The sequence below is a fragment of the Pinus tabuliformis genome, chromosome 5_2 (genome assembly GCF_031772625.1).
Source record: "Pinus tabuliformis cultivar Carrire ecotype Pingquan chromosome 5_2, CPIR1, whole genome shotgun sequence".
NCBI lineage: Eukaryota > Viridiplantae > Streptophyta > Pinopsida > Pinales > Pinaceae > Pinus > Pinus tabuliformis.
The window spans coordinates 712,097,663-712,116,596 of record NC_142306.1 but is presented as its reverse complement, the minus strand read 5'-3'; positions in this window follow the sequence as shown (position 1 = coordinate 712,116,596).

Here is an 18,934-nt window from a genome sequence, read left to right as displayed (position 1 = left end):
CTTAATATTGATGAAGAATCCAATCTAATGGCAAAGGATAAATATCTAATTGAAAACATAACCAAAATTCCATATATTAGATATGATTAACAACCATGATTAGCAAAGTTAAAGGGCCTAATTATGAATTAATATTTAGCAAAGTTGTAGGCTCTATGAGCTAATCATGCCCAACAATTTTGGTAACATTTTGTGTTTTTATATGTTTTTAAATTGAAATTATATATATAATTGTGTTTTATTTCTAATTTGTAAGATTGAAATGAAGAATAATTATCAGTTTTATATTAGAAAATTATGAATCGTTAACATTGGGAATGAATTTCAGATCGAGGCAAAAATATTGTTTAAAACTATTCCAACTAATTGGGTAGTCATGTGTTAGTAACCAATCTTCGCAACATGGGTTGGAAATTGTGTGTAATTTGTTTAAGGAATGTTTCTAACCAATTATATGTTCTTCTTAATTTGATGATGACACCAAAATTAGTTTGAATTATCTTAGTATTTTTTATAATCATTTATTTTGTTTATGAATAAAGAGACATTAATTATAGCCAGTAACTAATGTGCCAGAAGAATATTTTGAATCCTAAGTGGATGAGGATCATTGGGTTTTATTTGATTGTTATTTGTTTGATAATTTGATGGAGCCAAAACTTAGTTTGAGTTCTTTTAAAACTTTTTATAATCATTTCTTATATTTATGATTCAAAGGGGCATTAATTATAATTATAGCAAGTGACTAATGCGTCAAAGGAATAATTTGAATCCTAAATGGAGGATCACTAACTAAAGTTAAAGGAAGAATTTGAATCTTAAATGGAGGATTATTGGGTTTAATATGAGAAGAATTTGATCATGCATCTATTGTACTTAGATATACTTTTCTCTCTCTTTCACACACACACATGCACACATATTCCTTACCATTTTTATTTTTTGAAGTCCTAGGTTAAATCTAGGTTGGTGCCAAACCCTATTGTTGGATGGAAAAACAATCTATCCAACTATTAGATGTTGTCTCTAAGATTATGAAAGTCTTGGTCCAACGTGGATGCCTCTTGGAACAATTTTATCCACCACAATTGGCTTCCATGCACAACCCATCCCCATGTGATTTAAACATGTGACTTGACGAAGACTATAAATTGAAAGTTTTTTAAGGCAAGAGTTTGGAATGAAAGATATATTAAAATAAGTTATGGATTCAATTTTGTTCATTTATATTGGTTGTTCATGTGGTGCATGTCAGGGGAATTACATGTTGCTTCAACATACGAACCTATTGGGCAATCGTATTTGATAGAAAAGTGATTTTTGTATGTTGATTTTGGTATGCATGTCGAATTGTTGTGTCCGTCGATCGGTTGCATGTTGTTCCTATTGTGACTATTGTATTAAGTCATTAGGGAACTACTAGAAAGATGGAATACACTCTTAAAATTATTGTATTTTTTTTATAGGACTTGCATTAGAGTGCTTTTAATATGTTTGACAAATCTTGTATTGGTTGTTCACATAGTGCATGTTTGGGGCATTATATATAGTATCAGATCTAGCTTCAACATTGAAACCCATTGATATATGCATGTTGATTTTGTTGTGCATGTTAGAACTATTGTGCTTGTTGATTGGGATTGCATGGTGGTTACATATTCTTTATATGACCATTGTATTAAGGTCATTAGGTAGCTACCATAAAGAGGGAATATGCCCTTACATTCTTTGCATTTTTTTTTATAAAACTTGCATATTAGAGTGCATGCAATATGTTTGACAAAATACTTCAATCAATTACTTAAATACTTGAAATTATTTCACTTGTGTGAAGGGAGGGGCATTATATATGATATCATATCCAACTTCAACATTAAAACTCATTGGTCTTGTATGTATTTTAATAGAAAATTGATATATTCATGTTGATTTTGATGTGCATGTTAGAATTGTTGTGGTTTCTGATTCGGATTGCATGTTGGTTACATATTATTTATGCGAACATTGTAGTAAGGTAATTAGGGAGCTACCATAAAGAGGGATATTCCCTTTCATTCTTTGAATTTTTAGAAAACTTGCATATTAAAGTGCATGTGACCATTGTATTAAGGTAATTAAGAAGCTAACATAAAGAGGGAACATTCCCTTACATTCTTTGCATTTTTTAGAAAACTTGCATATTAGAGTGCACGCAATATGTTTGACAAAAGACTTCTACCAACAAAAAACTTGAAATGAAATTGTTTATTGCTTGTTTGAAGGGAATTAAGATGTATTGAAAGAGGATGCATGTGATATGCTTGATGAAAGATATACATCTAGCATTTTGATTACATAAACATGTAAAAATTTGTTACATGCTTGAAGAATTAGATGTGCTTCTGTTTGTTGTAATAAGGATTTCATTATGTGTTACTAACTTATTTTTTTGTTCATGAATGTAAATATTAAGTTGAAGTTTTTTCTAATGTATTTATTTTTTTCATATATATTTTTTTCATATTATATATATAGATATATATATATATATATGAAAAAAATACATATATTAGAAAAAACTTCAACTTAATATTTACATATATATTCTTCAAAGTGTTTCCTTTTGGAGTTTGTCTTTCTTATTTGTAATGGTCTTAGTGTTCACGGGTACTCTATGTTAGTTTTTTTTGTTGATTTAATTTTATTGATGAGGTAAGTTTTGTCTTGATTTACTCATTCCACTTGTTAACTTGTCACAATTTTTTTGTGCTTGCATATATATCATTATGTGAATTGCAAGTGTGGTGTACTTTTGCATATATTTCACTATTGATTAGAAATATGCTTTTTTCGTTTGTCTGGAATTTATGTGGATTGCAAGATGTAATGTTTTTATTAGTTTTGTAAAAGCTTTTTTGACCTAGTAAAAAGATCTGTAACTTTGTTAACGATAAAAATTACGTTTGTATATGCTGAAGCATACCTATGGTTGGTGCCAAAAAAATATACCAAATGCTTTGGTTTCATAATAATAAAAAAACTATCAGTGTTGTATAACCAACATCTAAGTCACGCATCATTTGAAATAGAGAACTTCCCAGATAGTGAGCCGCCAATTATTTTTACGGTGGAGCTACATTTCACCCTATAGACAATGCTGATGAAATAGTTAAAAAAAAGTTACAATTTAGCTTGTAGACAATGTTGATGAAATAGTAATAAGAACAATGCTCACACAGTGAGCCTCGAAAAATTCCAGCCCCCATGGAACTACGATCCAACCTATACATGTACTGATAATATAATAAAAGGCATATTTAGGATTTGTTAGGTGTATGACCCTAAAATAGGAGATATATCAAAGGAATAGTCTACGTAGGCAACAATATCGCCTAGAAATGGACAACTGTCATAAAAGACTGCATTTATGGACGAGGAAAAATGGCAACAGGGGCTCCAACCCTCTAAACAGTATCTATTTCCTCTGTTTGCGCGATGAGTTGATTTGATTCGAGCTCGATGGTACCAACAGTTAATGTGAGATGGTGCACCATGCACGGTGGCAACACCATGAGGATGACGATCAACTAGCAGACCTGGGAGAATGCATAAAGCTTTCCCACAAAGCTTCTATCTGTGCCAATTTGAAATTGCCGCCTGAGGTGAGGTTTAGGTCAAGGAGGTCTATCCCATAGTTACAATGGCAGAGGATTGAAAGGTTGCAATCAAGAGGTGGAGGATAAAAAGTATGCACTTGGTCATTGTCTGCAGAATCACTTGGAGTCACTCTGTGCACAAAAGAAGCTTCGCCATGAAATTTTTGCCATCTATAACCAAATATTTGATTTGAAGATGACATTCATGGGTGAAAGTCCAATTTTCGGAAGCAAATCAATTTGGCCTCATGGAAAGCCCATCGGTCATGAAAGAATTATTTTAGCTTCTTCTCTCACGTATTTTATTTCTCAAGTCGGTGGTTGTGAGAAACTTCCCATGGTCATGAAAGAATTATTTAGCTTCTTCTCTCACATATTTTATTTCTCAAGTCGATGGTTGTGAGAAACTTCCCATATTCATTAAGGAGGAAATAGGGCCAAAGGTGACAGTAACACGTACGCATAGGCCATCACCAGCAAGAACGGCGAAAACCCAATCCCCAGCCAGTCAGAAAAAAGAAAACACGAAAAACGAATCCTCAACCAGTAAGCAAGAAAATAAGAAAATATTGAATGCGAGAATGTGTCATTATATTTTTCATATTTGATATTTTCTTTTAAGGATGAGAATGGCTACTACTGGTGAGAATTGGCCTCTGTAATTATTAGAGCACATATTAGGTTTTCCATTGAAGATCTAAGAAAGTCATATGAAATTTAATTGCAAATATATACTCTTAAGGCTAGGTTGAGTATAATTTCTTTAAAATGCCAGCTATGTAATTCATGTTGGTAAATTCCTTTGCATGAAAATTGAAGAGTCCCAAATTTAGATTTGTTGGCTTCACCACCATGTATTTATGCTTTGAATTGAGCGATGATTCGGATTTAAACAGGAACGCAAATATCTTGGCACGCTCGCTTGAAGGAACACAAAGGTGACCGAGGTGGCATAATAGGGCATCCTGAAGGTGAAAATCTGGAACATGCCGACCCTCCAAGAGTGTCTGGTATGTGTGGCCGAATTCTAGGTCGCTTTTGTAGAGAAGTGGCCAATCAGAAGTCTCGTGCCCACAAGAGTTGAGCACGGTGGTTAACGCCATGATCGGTGGTCGACTGAGGCAATCTGCAACATTATTGGTGCTGCCCTTCTTATACTTGATATTCAAGTGGAACTGTTGCAGGTATGTAGACCACTTCTTATGGCGATCATTCTGCAACTTCCCTTGGGTCTGTATGAACTGCAGGGGTCGGTGGTCTGTGTGGATGACCGTTTCCTTCCCCAAAATGTAATGCTTCCATTGTCGGCAGGCCTGTACAATGGAATACATCTCTTTATCATAAGTGGGGTACTTCCGGACTGTGTCTGAAAGTGTTTCACTGTGATATGCCACTGGATGTCCATGTTGAGTAAGGACTACCCCAATAGCATAGTCAGAGGCATCTGTCTCGACCTCAAATGGTTGTTGTAAATCTGGTAACGCGAGCACTGGTGCCGTGCAGAGGCGATCCTTCAACTCCATGAATGCCTTCTGTTGAGATTCAGACCAAAAGAATTTTGCTTTCGCCCCTCCCTTGGTGACTTGACTCAAGGGCCAAGAAATATGAGAAAACCCCAACATAAACCTGCGGTAAAAGTTGGCAAGACCTAGAAAGCTGCGGAGCTCTGTTAGAGTGGTTGGAGAGGGCCAATCCCGAATGACTTGGATCTTGGCTGGATCGACATGCACCCCCGTTCATCAATGATGTACCCCAGATACTGAACCTGGGTCATGCCAAAAGTGCATTTCTCCAAATTGGCACATAGCTTGTGTTGCCGCAGTGTTTGGAGAACCTGTCGGATGTGGTGGAGGTGCTCTTCCCAACTCTGGCTGAAGATCAGAATGTCATCCAAGTATACTACTACAAAGGAGTTGGTGAATGGCCGCAAGATGTCATCCATTAGCCTCATGAAGGTTGCAGGAGCATTCGTCAATCCGAAAGGCATAACCAACCATTCGAAGAGGCCCTCCTTGGATTTGAAGGCAGTCTTCCACACATCAGAGGGTTCAATTGGTACCTGGTGATATCCTGACTTCAGATCGATCTTGCTGAAATATTTCGCCCCTTTAGTTGGTCTAGGAGGTCATCAATCCGCGGGATCGGTTACCTATTACGGACAGTGATCTTGTTCAGCGCCCGATAGTCAATACAGAGTCTCCACGTCCCATCCTTCTTCTGTACCAACACGATCGGGCTCCCACAGGGCGATGAACTCGGACGGATGTGACCTTTCTGCAGGAGCTCCTGAATCTGCCTCTTGATTTCATCGTTCTCCAGAACGGAGCGCCGATAAATTGGTCCATTGGGTAGCGGCGCACCTGGGGTCAGATCGATGGAGTGCTTGACTTGACAGTGTAGAGGAACCCCTGCCGGGGAGGTGAAGATGTCCTCGTACTCCTCCACAACCTTGTCCATCTGTAGTTGTCGTGCAGAGGGACCCCGTCTGGAGGCCGCGGCCACTGTCTTCTTCTTTCCTTGAGGGCGTATCATCAGGAAAACAAATTTCCTGGTTTTGGAAATGATCTTACTGCATTGTTTTGCAGTAATCAAAGAGATGGCGATAGGTGGTGCTACCTCTGGTATCCTGTACAACTTATTTCCCAATGTAATAATAACAGCACGGGGCCTTGAATCATACACAGCATGTCGCTTCCACAAGTATGGTTGTCCTAGTAATGCATCACAAACTTCAAGGGGAGCAATGTCACACAATACCTCATCCGTGAAGGGCTTGATGTTGTATGGAAGGCGACACTGCTGGCTCACGCGAAGATCTCGTCCTTGGTGAAGCCACCCAATGGTGTATGGTTGTGGATGTGCTGTGGTCGGTAAGCCCAACCGCTTCACGACCTCTGCCGAAATGAGGTTCTTTTGACTCCCGCTATCAACAATGAACTGTATCGGGGAGCCCTTTACCCACATCTGGGAGTGGAAGAGACGCTCCTCCTCCTTTGGATCTTCGGGTTCATTTTTCTGGATCTTTGCGGTAGCAACAGTGGCGCTGGGATCCGCATCAATGATCTGCTTCCCTTTTTCATTCCCCTTATCGGGTTCTGACTCAGAGTCGGAACATGCATCTGATTCTGAAACCTTTAGCTCAGCCACCAGTGACTGCTTGGCCCGACACTCACTTGTGTTGTGAGTGGAGCTCTTATGGAACTCGCACCATTTTCCAGTGTCCTTTCTCGGCTTCGCGGCGCTGTTCTTTGCTTGCAGCTTCGGCTAGTTGTCTTGGGCTGTCCCGCCTTGGCTTTGTCCTTTGTTCTGTGGTTTAGGGGCACCTTTCCCCTGCTTTGGATTCGCAGATCCAAAGTCTCGCTTCTTTTGTTTAAACTTCTGCTCGACCTTGACGGCATATCAGTATGCTGCGCCGAGCGAGGAGATGTTTAGGAATTGTATTTCTTCCTGGATGTACTTGTGCAGGCAGCCACGGTATTTGAGTATCAAATGTTGCTCTGAATCCTCGATACCCAACTTTCTGCGAAGGGTATGGAAAAGATTGGTGAACTCCGGCACATCTTGGTCCCTTCCCTGCCGCAGCGTGGTCCACTTTATGTATTCATCCTCATAGCTTCCAACAGGGTAGTACTGCTCCTTGATGGCATCCCGGAACGAATCCCAGGTGGGTGCAGCTGAAAATAGTGAGCCAGTACTTTCATCCTTCTGCTCGCAGTAGGTTTCCCACCAGTCCTTGACGTGGGGGGCTGCTTTGAGAAGAGCAAAAACAATCTTTTCCCGACTCGAAAATTCATGAACAGAAAAATAACCCTCTAGCAGATTTAACCGTTTATCTACGGCATCTGCGTCTATCTGACCCTCGAATATGGGGATTTCAAAATTAACTTGTACCTTAAAGGGTGTGGCATTTCCAGAGTAGCTGCTGGAAGCCGATGCGTTGCTTCTGGGTAGCCGCTGAAGGATCTGGGCAAAGTTGTCCATCATCGCGTTCCGTTGTCGCTCGAGGGCTTCTTCAAGCAAGATTTTGATGGGATCTCCTGCCCCCTCGTCTTTCTTCTCATCTGCCATGGGAGGCCGTCGGATTTGCGAGGCTGGTCTTGCAAAGGTTCAACCAGTTCAAGCCCTAACTCCTTATATCCCGACCTTGTTGGGGACATGCAAAGAAAAACAGAGAAAAAGCAGACCGCTCTGATACCACTGATCCGGATTTAAACAGGAACGCAACAAATTACAGAGATAACCATATACACAAAGATGCAGTGGAAATAATACTTCATTTCATTAATGGAAAATATTGAAATATGCTTACAACCAGAAAATGGAAATAAACCAGCTAGGGCGATGGTAGCTTATCTCTGAGAAGAGATGTGATGGCTACATGCCTCTGAATTGTCTTACAATGAGGCTCGAAGGCCTATTTATTGTTGAGAAACAGTGGAAAAACCCTTAACATTCCAAAACCTAACCCTAGAAGATGAAACACCAAACTATGGGCCCCGTTTGGGGTAAGTTGGTTTAGTCAATTTAACGTCTTAAATTGCTCTACATAAATTATCAATCCGGGTATCGTAAGCTGATGAAGTGTGGTGCACTATATGTGCTTAGTTAACCTTTCTCTTACTTCGTTGTTTTATAGTTTATGTTGTTTTTGGGATTTTTGTTCTAACATGCAATAATCAAATAATGAGAAAATGACTATGAGACCAAGTATCCTTGCTGCAGCAAAAGGACAAGATGATTCTATCATGTCATTAGTTCATTAGAAGGCTATGTGCATCACTAATCTACAATCAACTTGAAAGCATGCAGTAATTCAAACTGTACATTAAACTTGCAAAGAAAGAGCTTGAAAGAAATAACTTGAAATGAAACTGAAAGCAAAACATAAAAACCACTTTCTAATGGCACTAGTCACTACTCATGCTGCTGCAAAAAAAAGGTAAAAAAAATCACTTTAAAAACCAATGATAATGTTTATCTCTTTCTAACTCCCTGCTTCCAACACATAGTACTGTGTAAAACACGATTAGGAAATAGCTAAAGATGAGTTTAAAAAGTGATCAAAAATGAGAAAAATCTACTTTAAAGACTAGTTATAATTTTCAGCTCTTCCTAACTCCCTGCTTCCAACACATAGTACCGTGTAAAACACGATTAGGAAGTAGTTAAAGATTAGTCTAAAAAGTACTCAAAGCCAGCTGTAATTTATTAGTATTCTGATCTCTAAAAGATGAACAATTTGTGATAAAGAGACCATCAATATGTTAGCAGACAACTTTGCGAAACTAAACTAGAAATCAAGCTAGAAAAATAAAATAAAGGCAGAAACTTATGAATATGACAACTGAAAATACCATTAGAGATAAAGTAAATACAACAAAGACACACAATCCCGGGAGAAAATAACTTGCATAAATTAAAATTGCATGAATGAAAATCTAATCTACCTTACATTCTACAAAGCAATATTTACAAAATGAAATCTAATCTACTTACATCCTAATATGCTCCATGACATCTACTTCACATCTCCTTCCATGTTGAGAACATCAAAGCTTTATTCAATTTCTTCAAAAGTGCAAAGTACAAAAGCTTTCAAAAGCCATGGGACGAACAAGCTAAAAGGACTAAGAAAAGACTAAAGGAAAGACTAGCAAATGAAGGAGAGAGATCTCCTATTTATACAAAAAGATGAGAGCCATCTCATTAATGATAATCCATGAATCTCTCCCTCTACCTCTAGAGTCCTAATCAAAATAGGAACTGATAAGACACATGTCTTTTGAGAGTTACAATACAATTAGGAGATGTGACACATATCCTCATGATCCCATGATTCTTTTCAACCAAATTCGAATTTGGCCTTAGAGTGCCACATAAGGGTCTTCTAGAAGTCTCCTTTCAACCTACACATGTCAACAAACTCAACCCATTTGTTAGGTATAAGCATATGCACATTATTTTCTAATGTTTAACCACAAATTCACTTAAAAGGCTTAGAAATAATAAATATTGGAAAAACATAAAGGTAGCCCAATGATAATGAAAGTGGGATGAATGTGGTGACATAGTAGTGAAATGGAGGTGATATAATGGACATAATAGTGAAGTATAATGCAAATGAATGACATTTTCAAGACTCAACATACCCCCCAACTGAAGCTATTGCATGTCCTCATGCAATATATATTACATTAACTCTTTTGATCCTTGAGCTTTGGCTTAACTTTGCATGATATCATTTGATAACTTCATATTCCTGCAAAGTGTTTCACTTGAATTGCAACATGGTTGGTTCTTGTGTTACAACCATTTTTTTTTATTGTTGCCTTCTATTTTGATATTTGAACTTTGCATAATGATATTTTGATTATTGTTGCAAAGTATATCTTTATTGGATTGCATGATGGTTGGTTCTTGTGTGACAACCATGATTTTGTTTGTATCCAATTTATCCTTTAAGCACTTTTTCAATAGCCATTGTATGCTCATAATAGCAATGTAATAATTAATATATGTTGGAAGTATGTGAGCTCTTGAATATGATATGGACATGGCAATATATGAATATGAATGTATTCCCCCCCCCAACTGATGGTATTGGCAATTTTATGCAATGAGGAAGAGAAATGTTTTTCAACAATTATCATTCTAGCTTTTTATGGAATTCTATGGTTAAAAGTTAGAAAATGCCGTACCTTCACTTACCCTTTGGAATGGATGAGTTGTATGTGTGGTGGCTGAAAACTTCTGATCATATTCTTCTTCAAGTGGCTAAACAAGAGGAGTCATGGATAGAGAGATAAGATGGCTTTTTATTGCTTCTACTAAAACTTGCTGAATCTGCTCCAAAATGCTGAAAATAATAGTCTTCATGTCTTCAAAACTCATTGGCACAATTCCTACTATGTGAAAAGATGTTCTGATGTCGAACATGGTAGGAAATTGTTGGCTTAGTGGCCATTAATGGATGCCACTAGTCAACACAAGCACTCTCACCATTGATGTCAATGAGAGTCAAGATGCCCAAACACATCTTGCTAGGTACGAATGAATTTGTTGATGTCGAGTCACCTAGAAGATCTAACGAACAAGGGACATTAATGTATTCCCATTGTTTGTCAGCATGAGGACTTGCCATTAAGGCATGCAAGCCTCAAGGTGTTTTTACAAAGAAATTAGACTCAAAGGACTATGGACTCAATAATTTGCATTGAAGCAGGGCTTATTTGCGGAATGAAAATGACAAGAAATGGAAAATGAAAATGGAAAATGGCAATGGAGAACAGAAATGACAATGGCAATAAGCATGTGAATGAGCCTCTTGCTTTTATTTGTGGGTTATGAATGGACAAAAAGAGATGGAAAGTGTATGTGAATGAAAATGGAAGATATGGAAGAAAGTGAGATGAATGGTTTATTATGAAGTATGGATGTGATGGAGACAATAGTATCTGAAAGTTTTTCAAGTGTTTGGATCTGATTTTGCATCAACATATTTCCTCTTTGTTGCTGATCATCCTCTTATGAAACAAATTGGTCTCTTAGAGAGACATCATTCCCTTGTAGTCATTTGTCCTTCCTCCTGGAACCTGCAAAAAAACTAATACTTCTTCTGCAATGGAATGTAAGATTATCAAAGGAGAGAGGTGGCCAATCTCTCTAGTTATGATATTTACACACAAAACTAAGAATTTGTATTAATGAAACAAGTTCTCAAAGGAAAAATCAAAATAATTTATACCTGCTTTGGAATTAGTGCCTCAAGTTGATGTTGCTTCTTTTCAGCAATTTATTTCATTATTTGCCATTTCAAACTCTAATGATATATTTCTCATTGTATAGATCTTGTTGAGATCTTTCCAATAGTACTTAAATCATCAAAATCTGATTTTGTATGAGAAAGATAGGCTGATTTGAACAATGAGGTTTTTCTGGCTGCGGAATTGAGGAACAGCTCTGTAGCTAAAAATCTTGAATAAAAAGTTAGACATTCAACTTTTATTATCAGTCCAAAATTAATCAATACCTTCAGAAAAGTGAGAAAATAACTTGTTCATTTCATTGATTCAAAATTATTATTTTTTCTTGACATGCAGCGACTTAATGTGGCGACTCAGTGTGGCGACTTTGTGGTAACACCCAATTTGACTTCCCTTTGACCGGGGTCTTTTTCATCAAATTTTACTGAATGAATAGGACACCATCCATGTACTGACATTTCCCTAGCTACCCATGTGACCTGTTTTGCCTGATGACACCTACAACCTAGAGTTTAACAAAACAGCTGCGGAATCACCAGATGGCTGCGGAATCGCTGAATGGCTGCAGAATTGCCAGACAGCTGCGGAAAGTGCAGAGTGTGAAATGGAGTGGCTGTGTGCGTGGAAGAGAAGAGAAAAAAAATGAGGAGTGAATGAAATGCATGGAAAACTTCAGAATCTTCTTCTTTACTGGGAGGTTGATTTAGGTCCAGAAACCGTCTTCTTCGAGTTCCCATCTGTGTATAGATATTTGCGAAACTTTAAATTTGGCAAGAAAGAATTGTGAATGCTTTTTGATGAACCTCACCCTCAAGAGTGTCATCCAAGTCCTAGAAATTCTACCAAAGCCATAACATGGAGAAATGTTTATGATATTGAAACACTTGTCATAACAGTTGCTGGTAGAAAAGCGAGTTCCTTTAATCACTCCAAGACGGTCACTTATGATTAGTACTGTGCTGTGCTCTGAAGTGCTTCCCCTGCCTATGACTGGAGTCACGCGCTCAAATCTCGCAGAAATGATGAAGAACAAGAAGAAAAGCGTGCACTTCGCAGCAACGAAATATAAGGGAAGAATGTGAAGATGAATTGTAGTTTGCAGCGGGAGTTATGCGGCTGTGAAGAGCCGTATGTAATTGGCTTACGTAACAGAGCCGTCTTCACTTGGATCACTGCTGGTTTTAATAAATTGCAACGGATGGCATATGGGCAGATGACGTGGTGGCAAAGAGTCCAGCACATAATTGATTCCTAATTAGATTTCTCTTCTTCAGGCACACGGAATTAAATCAGCATTCAAACAACCAGTTAATTAACTCAATTTCTTCACGCGGCGGCAAAAAAGAGGCTCCAAAGAACCAAAGATTTCTCCCAGACCACCATGAATTTTCTCAAACGGTTTCTGGGTTATCTAATTAACCCACCTGGAAAAAAAACCCATGTTTTAGTTTTTTGAAATTCGCTACCATTTGGGCAAATCGAGCGTGTAAAGTTTGACGTTTTTCTGCTGTTTACGTTTTCTGAGTTATCAATTTTACTGTTCTGAATTCGTTGTTCTTGTTTGATCTACTGTTTTGCAGGTGTGTACAGGTTCAACACCACGAATAAGAACTGCAAATTTCTTTTTAGAATTCTCTTTCATTCGTAATGAATCAACACTCTATTTCTTATAGAGGACTCCTTTATTTCCTTTTCCATGCCCCAATTTCCACGCTCATTATCAGAGTTAGCTACAGCAGCCAGAAAGTCCACAATATGAGCCAGGAGATCCTTGTCATTAGCGCTGATTTCAATTTCTGTATATGACATGGCATCAGATGTCTGACCCAGTTCACATCTAGCCAGGTGAAATGAACCACCGGCGGCCCCAATAATATCCAATGCCTCATTGATGAGAAATTGATCAAATAGGTGTCCATTAAGAGAGACCGATGTTTTGTATTTCTTTCCCCTATTAGCATTATCTGAATGATTGGCAGCCTTTCTCAGACTAGCCTTCCCTCATTCGTTTAATATAACCATATAGGGGGAGTTATTTTATAAGAGTCTCACCAATGATTGGGAGGATCACTTGGCCGTGAAGCATTTCTCTGTGTTGTATTCTCAAGTGTATGACAAAGATACGATAACATGGATGAAGCACGGGGCAATGATATCATCAATAAAGACCACAGCGAAAACTAGGAATGGAGACAGCCATAGATTGCTTTTCTTTTTTTTCTTCTCTGAAATTGTAAAATTTTATAAAAATGATTAATGATTTTCAATTTCAGGCAGCAAATACTTCAAGAAAAACATGTTAAAAACAAGACTTTGACTGAGGTGCTAGGCTGGTTTTTCATCGATCTGAGCTGGGTGACTAGGATAGGATCCATGTCGGGACAATTCTGGAGATGCCCATGTGGTCGGTTTTTTCATTAAATGCCTGTAACCTGCTAAACCTTGAAACAGCTGCGGAACTGTCAGCTAGTTGCGGAATCAGGGCAGTTTCTGCAGCTAAGTTGCAAAACCTTATTTGAACAAGATACAGTGTTTTGAAGACCACTACAAAGCATAACCAGACAATTTTGGACAATTTGAACCTATCAAAACAGTTGAGTTTCATTTTTTTTATTATTATTATTATTATTATTATTTTTATTTATTGAATCAATTGAAATGTTTGAAGTTTATTTTGTCTCCTATTTTTTCTTTTAACAATTCTTTTTCTGATCCTCCAGATCACACAGAGTGCAGGAGGAGAGCATACTCAAGAATTATTATTTTGTCTTTTTTACTTAACAATCCTTTTTCTGATCCTCCAGATCACACAATGTGCAAGAGGAGAGCATACTCAAGAATTGTTAATTTTTTTTCAGATGTAAGAAATAAGGTCTCCTAATTACACTTCCCCGGCAACGGCGCCAAAATGTTTAGTCAATTTAACGTCTTAAATTGCTCTACATAAATTATCAATCCGGGTATCGTAAGCTGATGAAGTGTGGTGCACTATATGTGCTTAGTTAACCTTTCTCTTACTTCGTTGTTTTATAGTTTATGTTGTTTTTTGGATTTTTGTTCTAACATGCAATAATCAAATAATGAGAAAATGACTATGAGACCAAGTATCATTGCTGTAGCAAAAGGACAAGATGATTCTATCATGTCATTAGTTCATTAGAAGGCTATGTGCATCACTAATCTACAATCAACTTGAAAGCATGCAGTAATTCAAACTGTACATTAAACTTGCAAAGAAAGAGTTTGAAAGAAATAACTTGAAATGAAACTGAAAGCAAAACATAAAAACCACTTTCTAATGGCACTAGTCACTACTCATGTTGCTGCAAAAAAAAGGTAAAAAAAATCACTTTAAAAACCAATGATAATGTTTATCTCTTCCTAACTCCCTACTTCCAACACATAGTACTGTGTAAAACACGATTAGGAAGTAGCTAAAGATGAGTTTAAAAAGTGATCAAAAATGAGAAAAATCTACTTTAAAGACTAGTTATAATGCTCAGCTCTTCCTAACTCCCTGCTTCCAACACATAGTACTGTGTAAAACACGATTAGGAAGTAGTTAAAGATTAGTCTAAAAAGTACTCAAAGCCAGCTGTAATTTATTAGTATTCTGATCTCTAAAAGATGAACAATTTGTGATAAAGAGACCATCAATATGTTAGCAGACAACTTTGAGAAACTAAACTAGAAATCAAGCTAGAAAAATAAAATAAAGGCAGCAACTTATGAATATGACAACTGAAAATACCATTAGAGATAAAGCAAATACAACAAAGACACACAATCCCGGGAGAAAATAACTTGCATAAATTAAAATTGCATGAATGAAAATCTAATCTACCTTACATTCTACAAAGCAATATTTACAAAATGAAATCTAATCTACTTACATCCTAATATGCTCCATGACATCTACTTCACATCTCCTTCCATGTTGAGAACATCAAAGCTTTATTCAATTTCTTCAAAAGTGCAAAGTACAAAAGCTTTCAAAAGCCATGGGACTAACAAGCTAAAAGGACTAAGAAAAGACTAAAGGAAAGACTAGCAAATGAAGGAGAGAGATCTCCTATTTATACAAAAAGATGAGAGCCATCTCATTAATGATAATCCATGAATCTCTCCCTCTACCTCTAGAGTCCTAATCAAAATAGGAACTGATAAGACACATGCCTTTTGAGAGTTACAATACAATTAGGAGATGTGACACATATCCTCATGATCCCATGATTCTTTTCAACCAAATTCGAATTTGGCCTTAGAGTGCCACATAAGGGTCTTCTAGAAGTCTCCTTTCAACCTACACATGTCAACAAACTCAACCCATTTGTTAGGTATAAGCATATGCACATTATTGTCTAATGTTTAACCACAAATTCACTTAAAAGGCTTAGAAATAATAAATATTGGAAAAACATAAAGGTAGCCCAATGATAATGAAAGTGGGATGAATGTGGTGACATAGTAGTGAAATGGAGGTGATATAATGGACATAATAGTGAAGTATAATGCAAATGAATGACATTTTCAAGACTCAACAGTTGGTACATCAACTTCTCGGGGTCGTAACTTTGGCATACGATCTCCGTTTGACGCATACAATAGCTCGTTAGAAAGATCTATTTGAGCACTATCATTATTGGAACAGGCAACATCGGTCCATGGACCCATGTTGCCCCCGGATTCCCCAGAAAACGTCGTTTAGGGCCTCAAAACGGCTCCGGAAGTTCAGGACCCAAAAAACTGCTAAAAATAGTAAGTTGTGCTACAATTAAGGAAACTGAAAATGCTGAGAAGAAAAATGGTGGGGGTCCAGGTGGACTTGGCAGGTGGCCACCAATATCCACCTGGATCAAGCGAACTATCGGGGGTTAGTGATATCGAAATCTGCTAATAACTATCACAAAATGAATTAAGCTTATCCGCAGTTAGGAAGTCTTACATGGCTAATGTAAATACAAATTAGTTTTTTGAGATCTAGTGTGCCCAAATTACAAGATCGTTTTGATTGTTGTGTTGCTTTTGGATTGGGCATTGTTATGTGTCACTATTATTTGGTTAAATAAATGAGGGTTGATTATCTTCTAATGTGAAATAATTATATTATATTATAATGAATCGTTTTGATTGTTGTGTTACTTTTGGATTGGGTATTGTTATGCTTCACTATTTCATTTGGTTAAATAAATAAGGATTGATTGTCTTGATGTGAAATAACTATATTATAATAAATTGAGTTTAATCAAAGAAGTTAGAGTAGAAATTTTAAGGGCTTGTGTAAATTTAGGAGATTTGGATATCAGACAATTTAATAATTCAAAAATTCAAAATAATTTTGGGCTAGTTATATTATTTATTTATTTATTTATATCTATATTTTATTGAAACTATTAAATTATTTTATATAAGATTAAAATAATAATAATTTATGTGATTATTAAATATTATTAAAATTGATTTCAAATATAAATTTCGATTAAAAAATTTTAAATACAAATAATTTAGCCAATAAAGTTCACATCTTTATATATTTCATATTCTCACAAATATTTAGATATTTTGACAAATATATAGATAAAGAGTTAATGAAAAACTTTTATTTACATGTTAGTTTTTTTGAGGTGATAAATGGATGGTTTAAAATATTGGAAAATAATCTAATATTTTCATTTAATAAATATATTTATTTTCAATTTAAATGCTAATAATTTATTTTAAACTAATTTTATAAATATAAAGGTTGATTTTTGAGAATATAAATATTTTTGATAATTATTTAATGTTCAAATACAAAGTTTAGTTGGTTTTTTTTTTAATATTTTCTGATGAATATATTGATTTTAGGTAATGATTTTATTAAAATTATTTCATATTTTATCAAATCTAATTTTATACAGGTGTAAATATTTTATTTGATTTTAGAAAGATTTAAATGTGTTTTTTACCTATTAATTTGCATCAATAACATATTTTATTATAATAATAATAATTATTATTATTATTATTATTAAATCACCATAAGCCTCGAGCTGCGATCGAAACCGGAGTGCTGCTAGGTCACGCTGCTGCTGAGCGCCGACAAGTTCTTGCGGCCTTCGGCCCTCCACCATGGCCCCTTTGGATGCAACCCCAAAGGCGGCTAGTGCCTAACAGGCCTTCTCCGCCCTAGTCAAATCCTTACCACCTCAGTGCCCTCGCCCAACAATCTTAGTTTGTTAAGAAGCTAGATGTTCTACAAGAGGTGATTCTTCCTCCTACTCTCCCTCGTATGGCAGCACTTTCTCTGGCAAAACAAGGTCTCATCAGACAATTCACTGGTCCCTGACCCTCTCCGAAGACAATGCAAATATGGGTCGAACGAAACTACTCCGAAGACAATGCAAAGATGGGTCGAACGAAACTAATCTGATAAAATACAAGGCAAAATTTCCATCCGCTTCTGTGGGAAAGGGTATTTCACCTTCCACTTTGAATCAAGAGAAGACAAGGATCTAATCTTTAAAAATGGACCATATTTCATGGACTCCAGAGGCTTATACCTCAACAAATGGACTCCGGATTTGTACTCTGAATTGGATGTCCCTAGTGCAGTTCCGGTTTGGGTTTGGCTCCCTCACCTCCCTCTCCACTGTTGGGGGGATGAATTGGTTCAAGCCATTGGGAATGTTGTTGGAAGATTTATTGATCACAATGAGCCAAAATATAACATGCAAGCCTACGCCCGCATATGTGTTGAAGTTGATCTTGGCAAAGGTCTCCCTGAAGCCATCAAAATCAAATTGGATGACTGCACGCACATCCAACAATTGGACTACAAGCAGATCTCGTTTAAATGTAAGGTATGTCACAAATATGGCCATTTTGCCAATCACTACTCTAAATTAATTGATGTTGAAAATGCTTCACAAGATGAGCAATGGGAAACGGTCAAGAAAAAGAAGACTGCTACTAACCCCAAGGTAAACCCTGAGCTGTCCCTCCCAAGGCTAACACAGCCTTCCCCTCCACCTCATCTCTGAATCATCCTCTCTTTAACTCTTCCACCACCTCCCCCGGCCATCCGCTCCCTCCCCCTACTTCATCCAACCCTTTTTCTGCCAAACTCAAACCCAAAAAATGGTGCAAATTCCTCAGCTAATTAGCGATTCGCCTTGCTATAAGAATTAGGATTTCATATCTGAATATCGCCGGGAAAATTCTGTAAAATCATTTATAGACTCCTCTAAATAAACCCAGAAAGAGCTTTGGTTGATCCACCAATCCCCGATGACCCCTAATAAGTGCAAATTGCCCAATTTAGCCAGAAAATGCCCCACAAAACTAATGCTACTAAATTAAGCCCAAACCTACCACTGGAAATCTCTCCCAACTTTGGATAAATTCTCCCTTGAGGAATACCTCCAATCTTCAACCTTTATCTCTCCTCAACCTCTATTCCTCCAACTCATGTGGACTTCAAAAATGTAGAATTTTGGCCCCAAGAATTCTCTCAACTCAGCCTGGCTGAAATAACTTGCAAATATGCCCAATGGA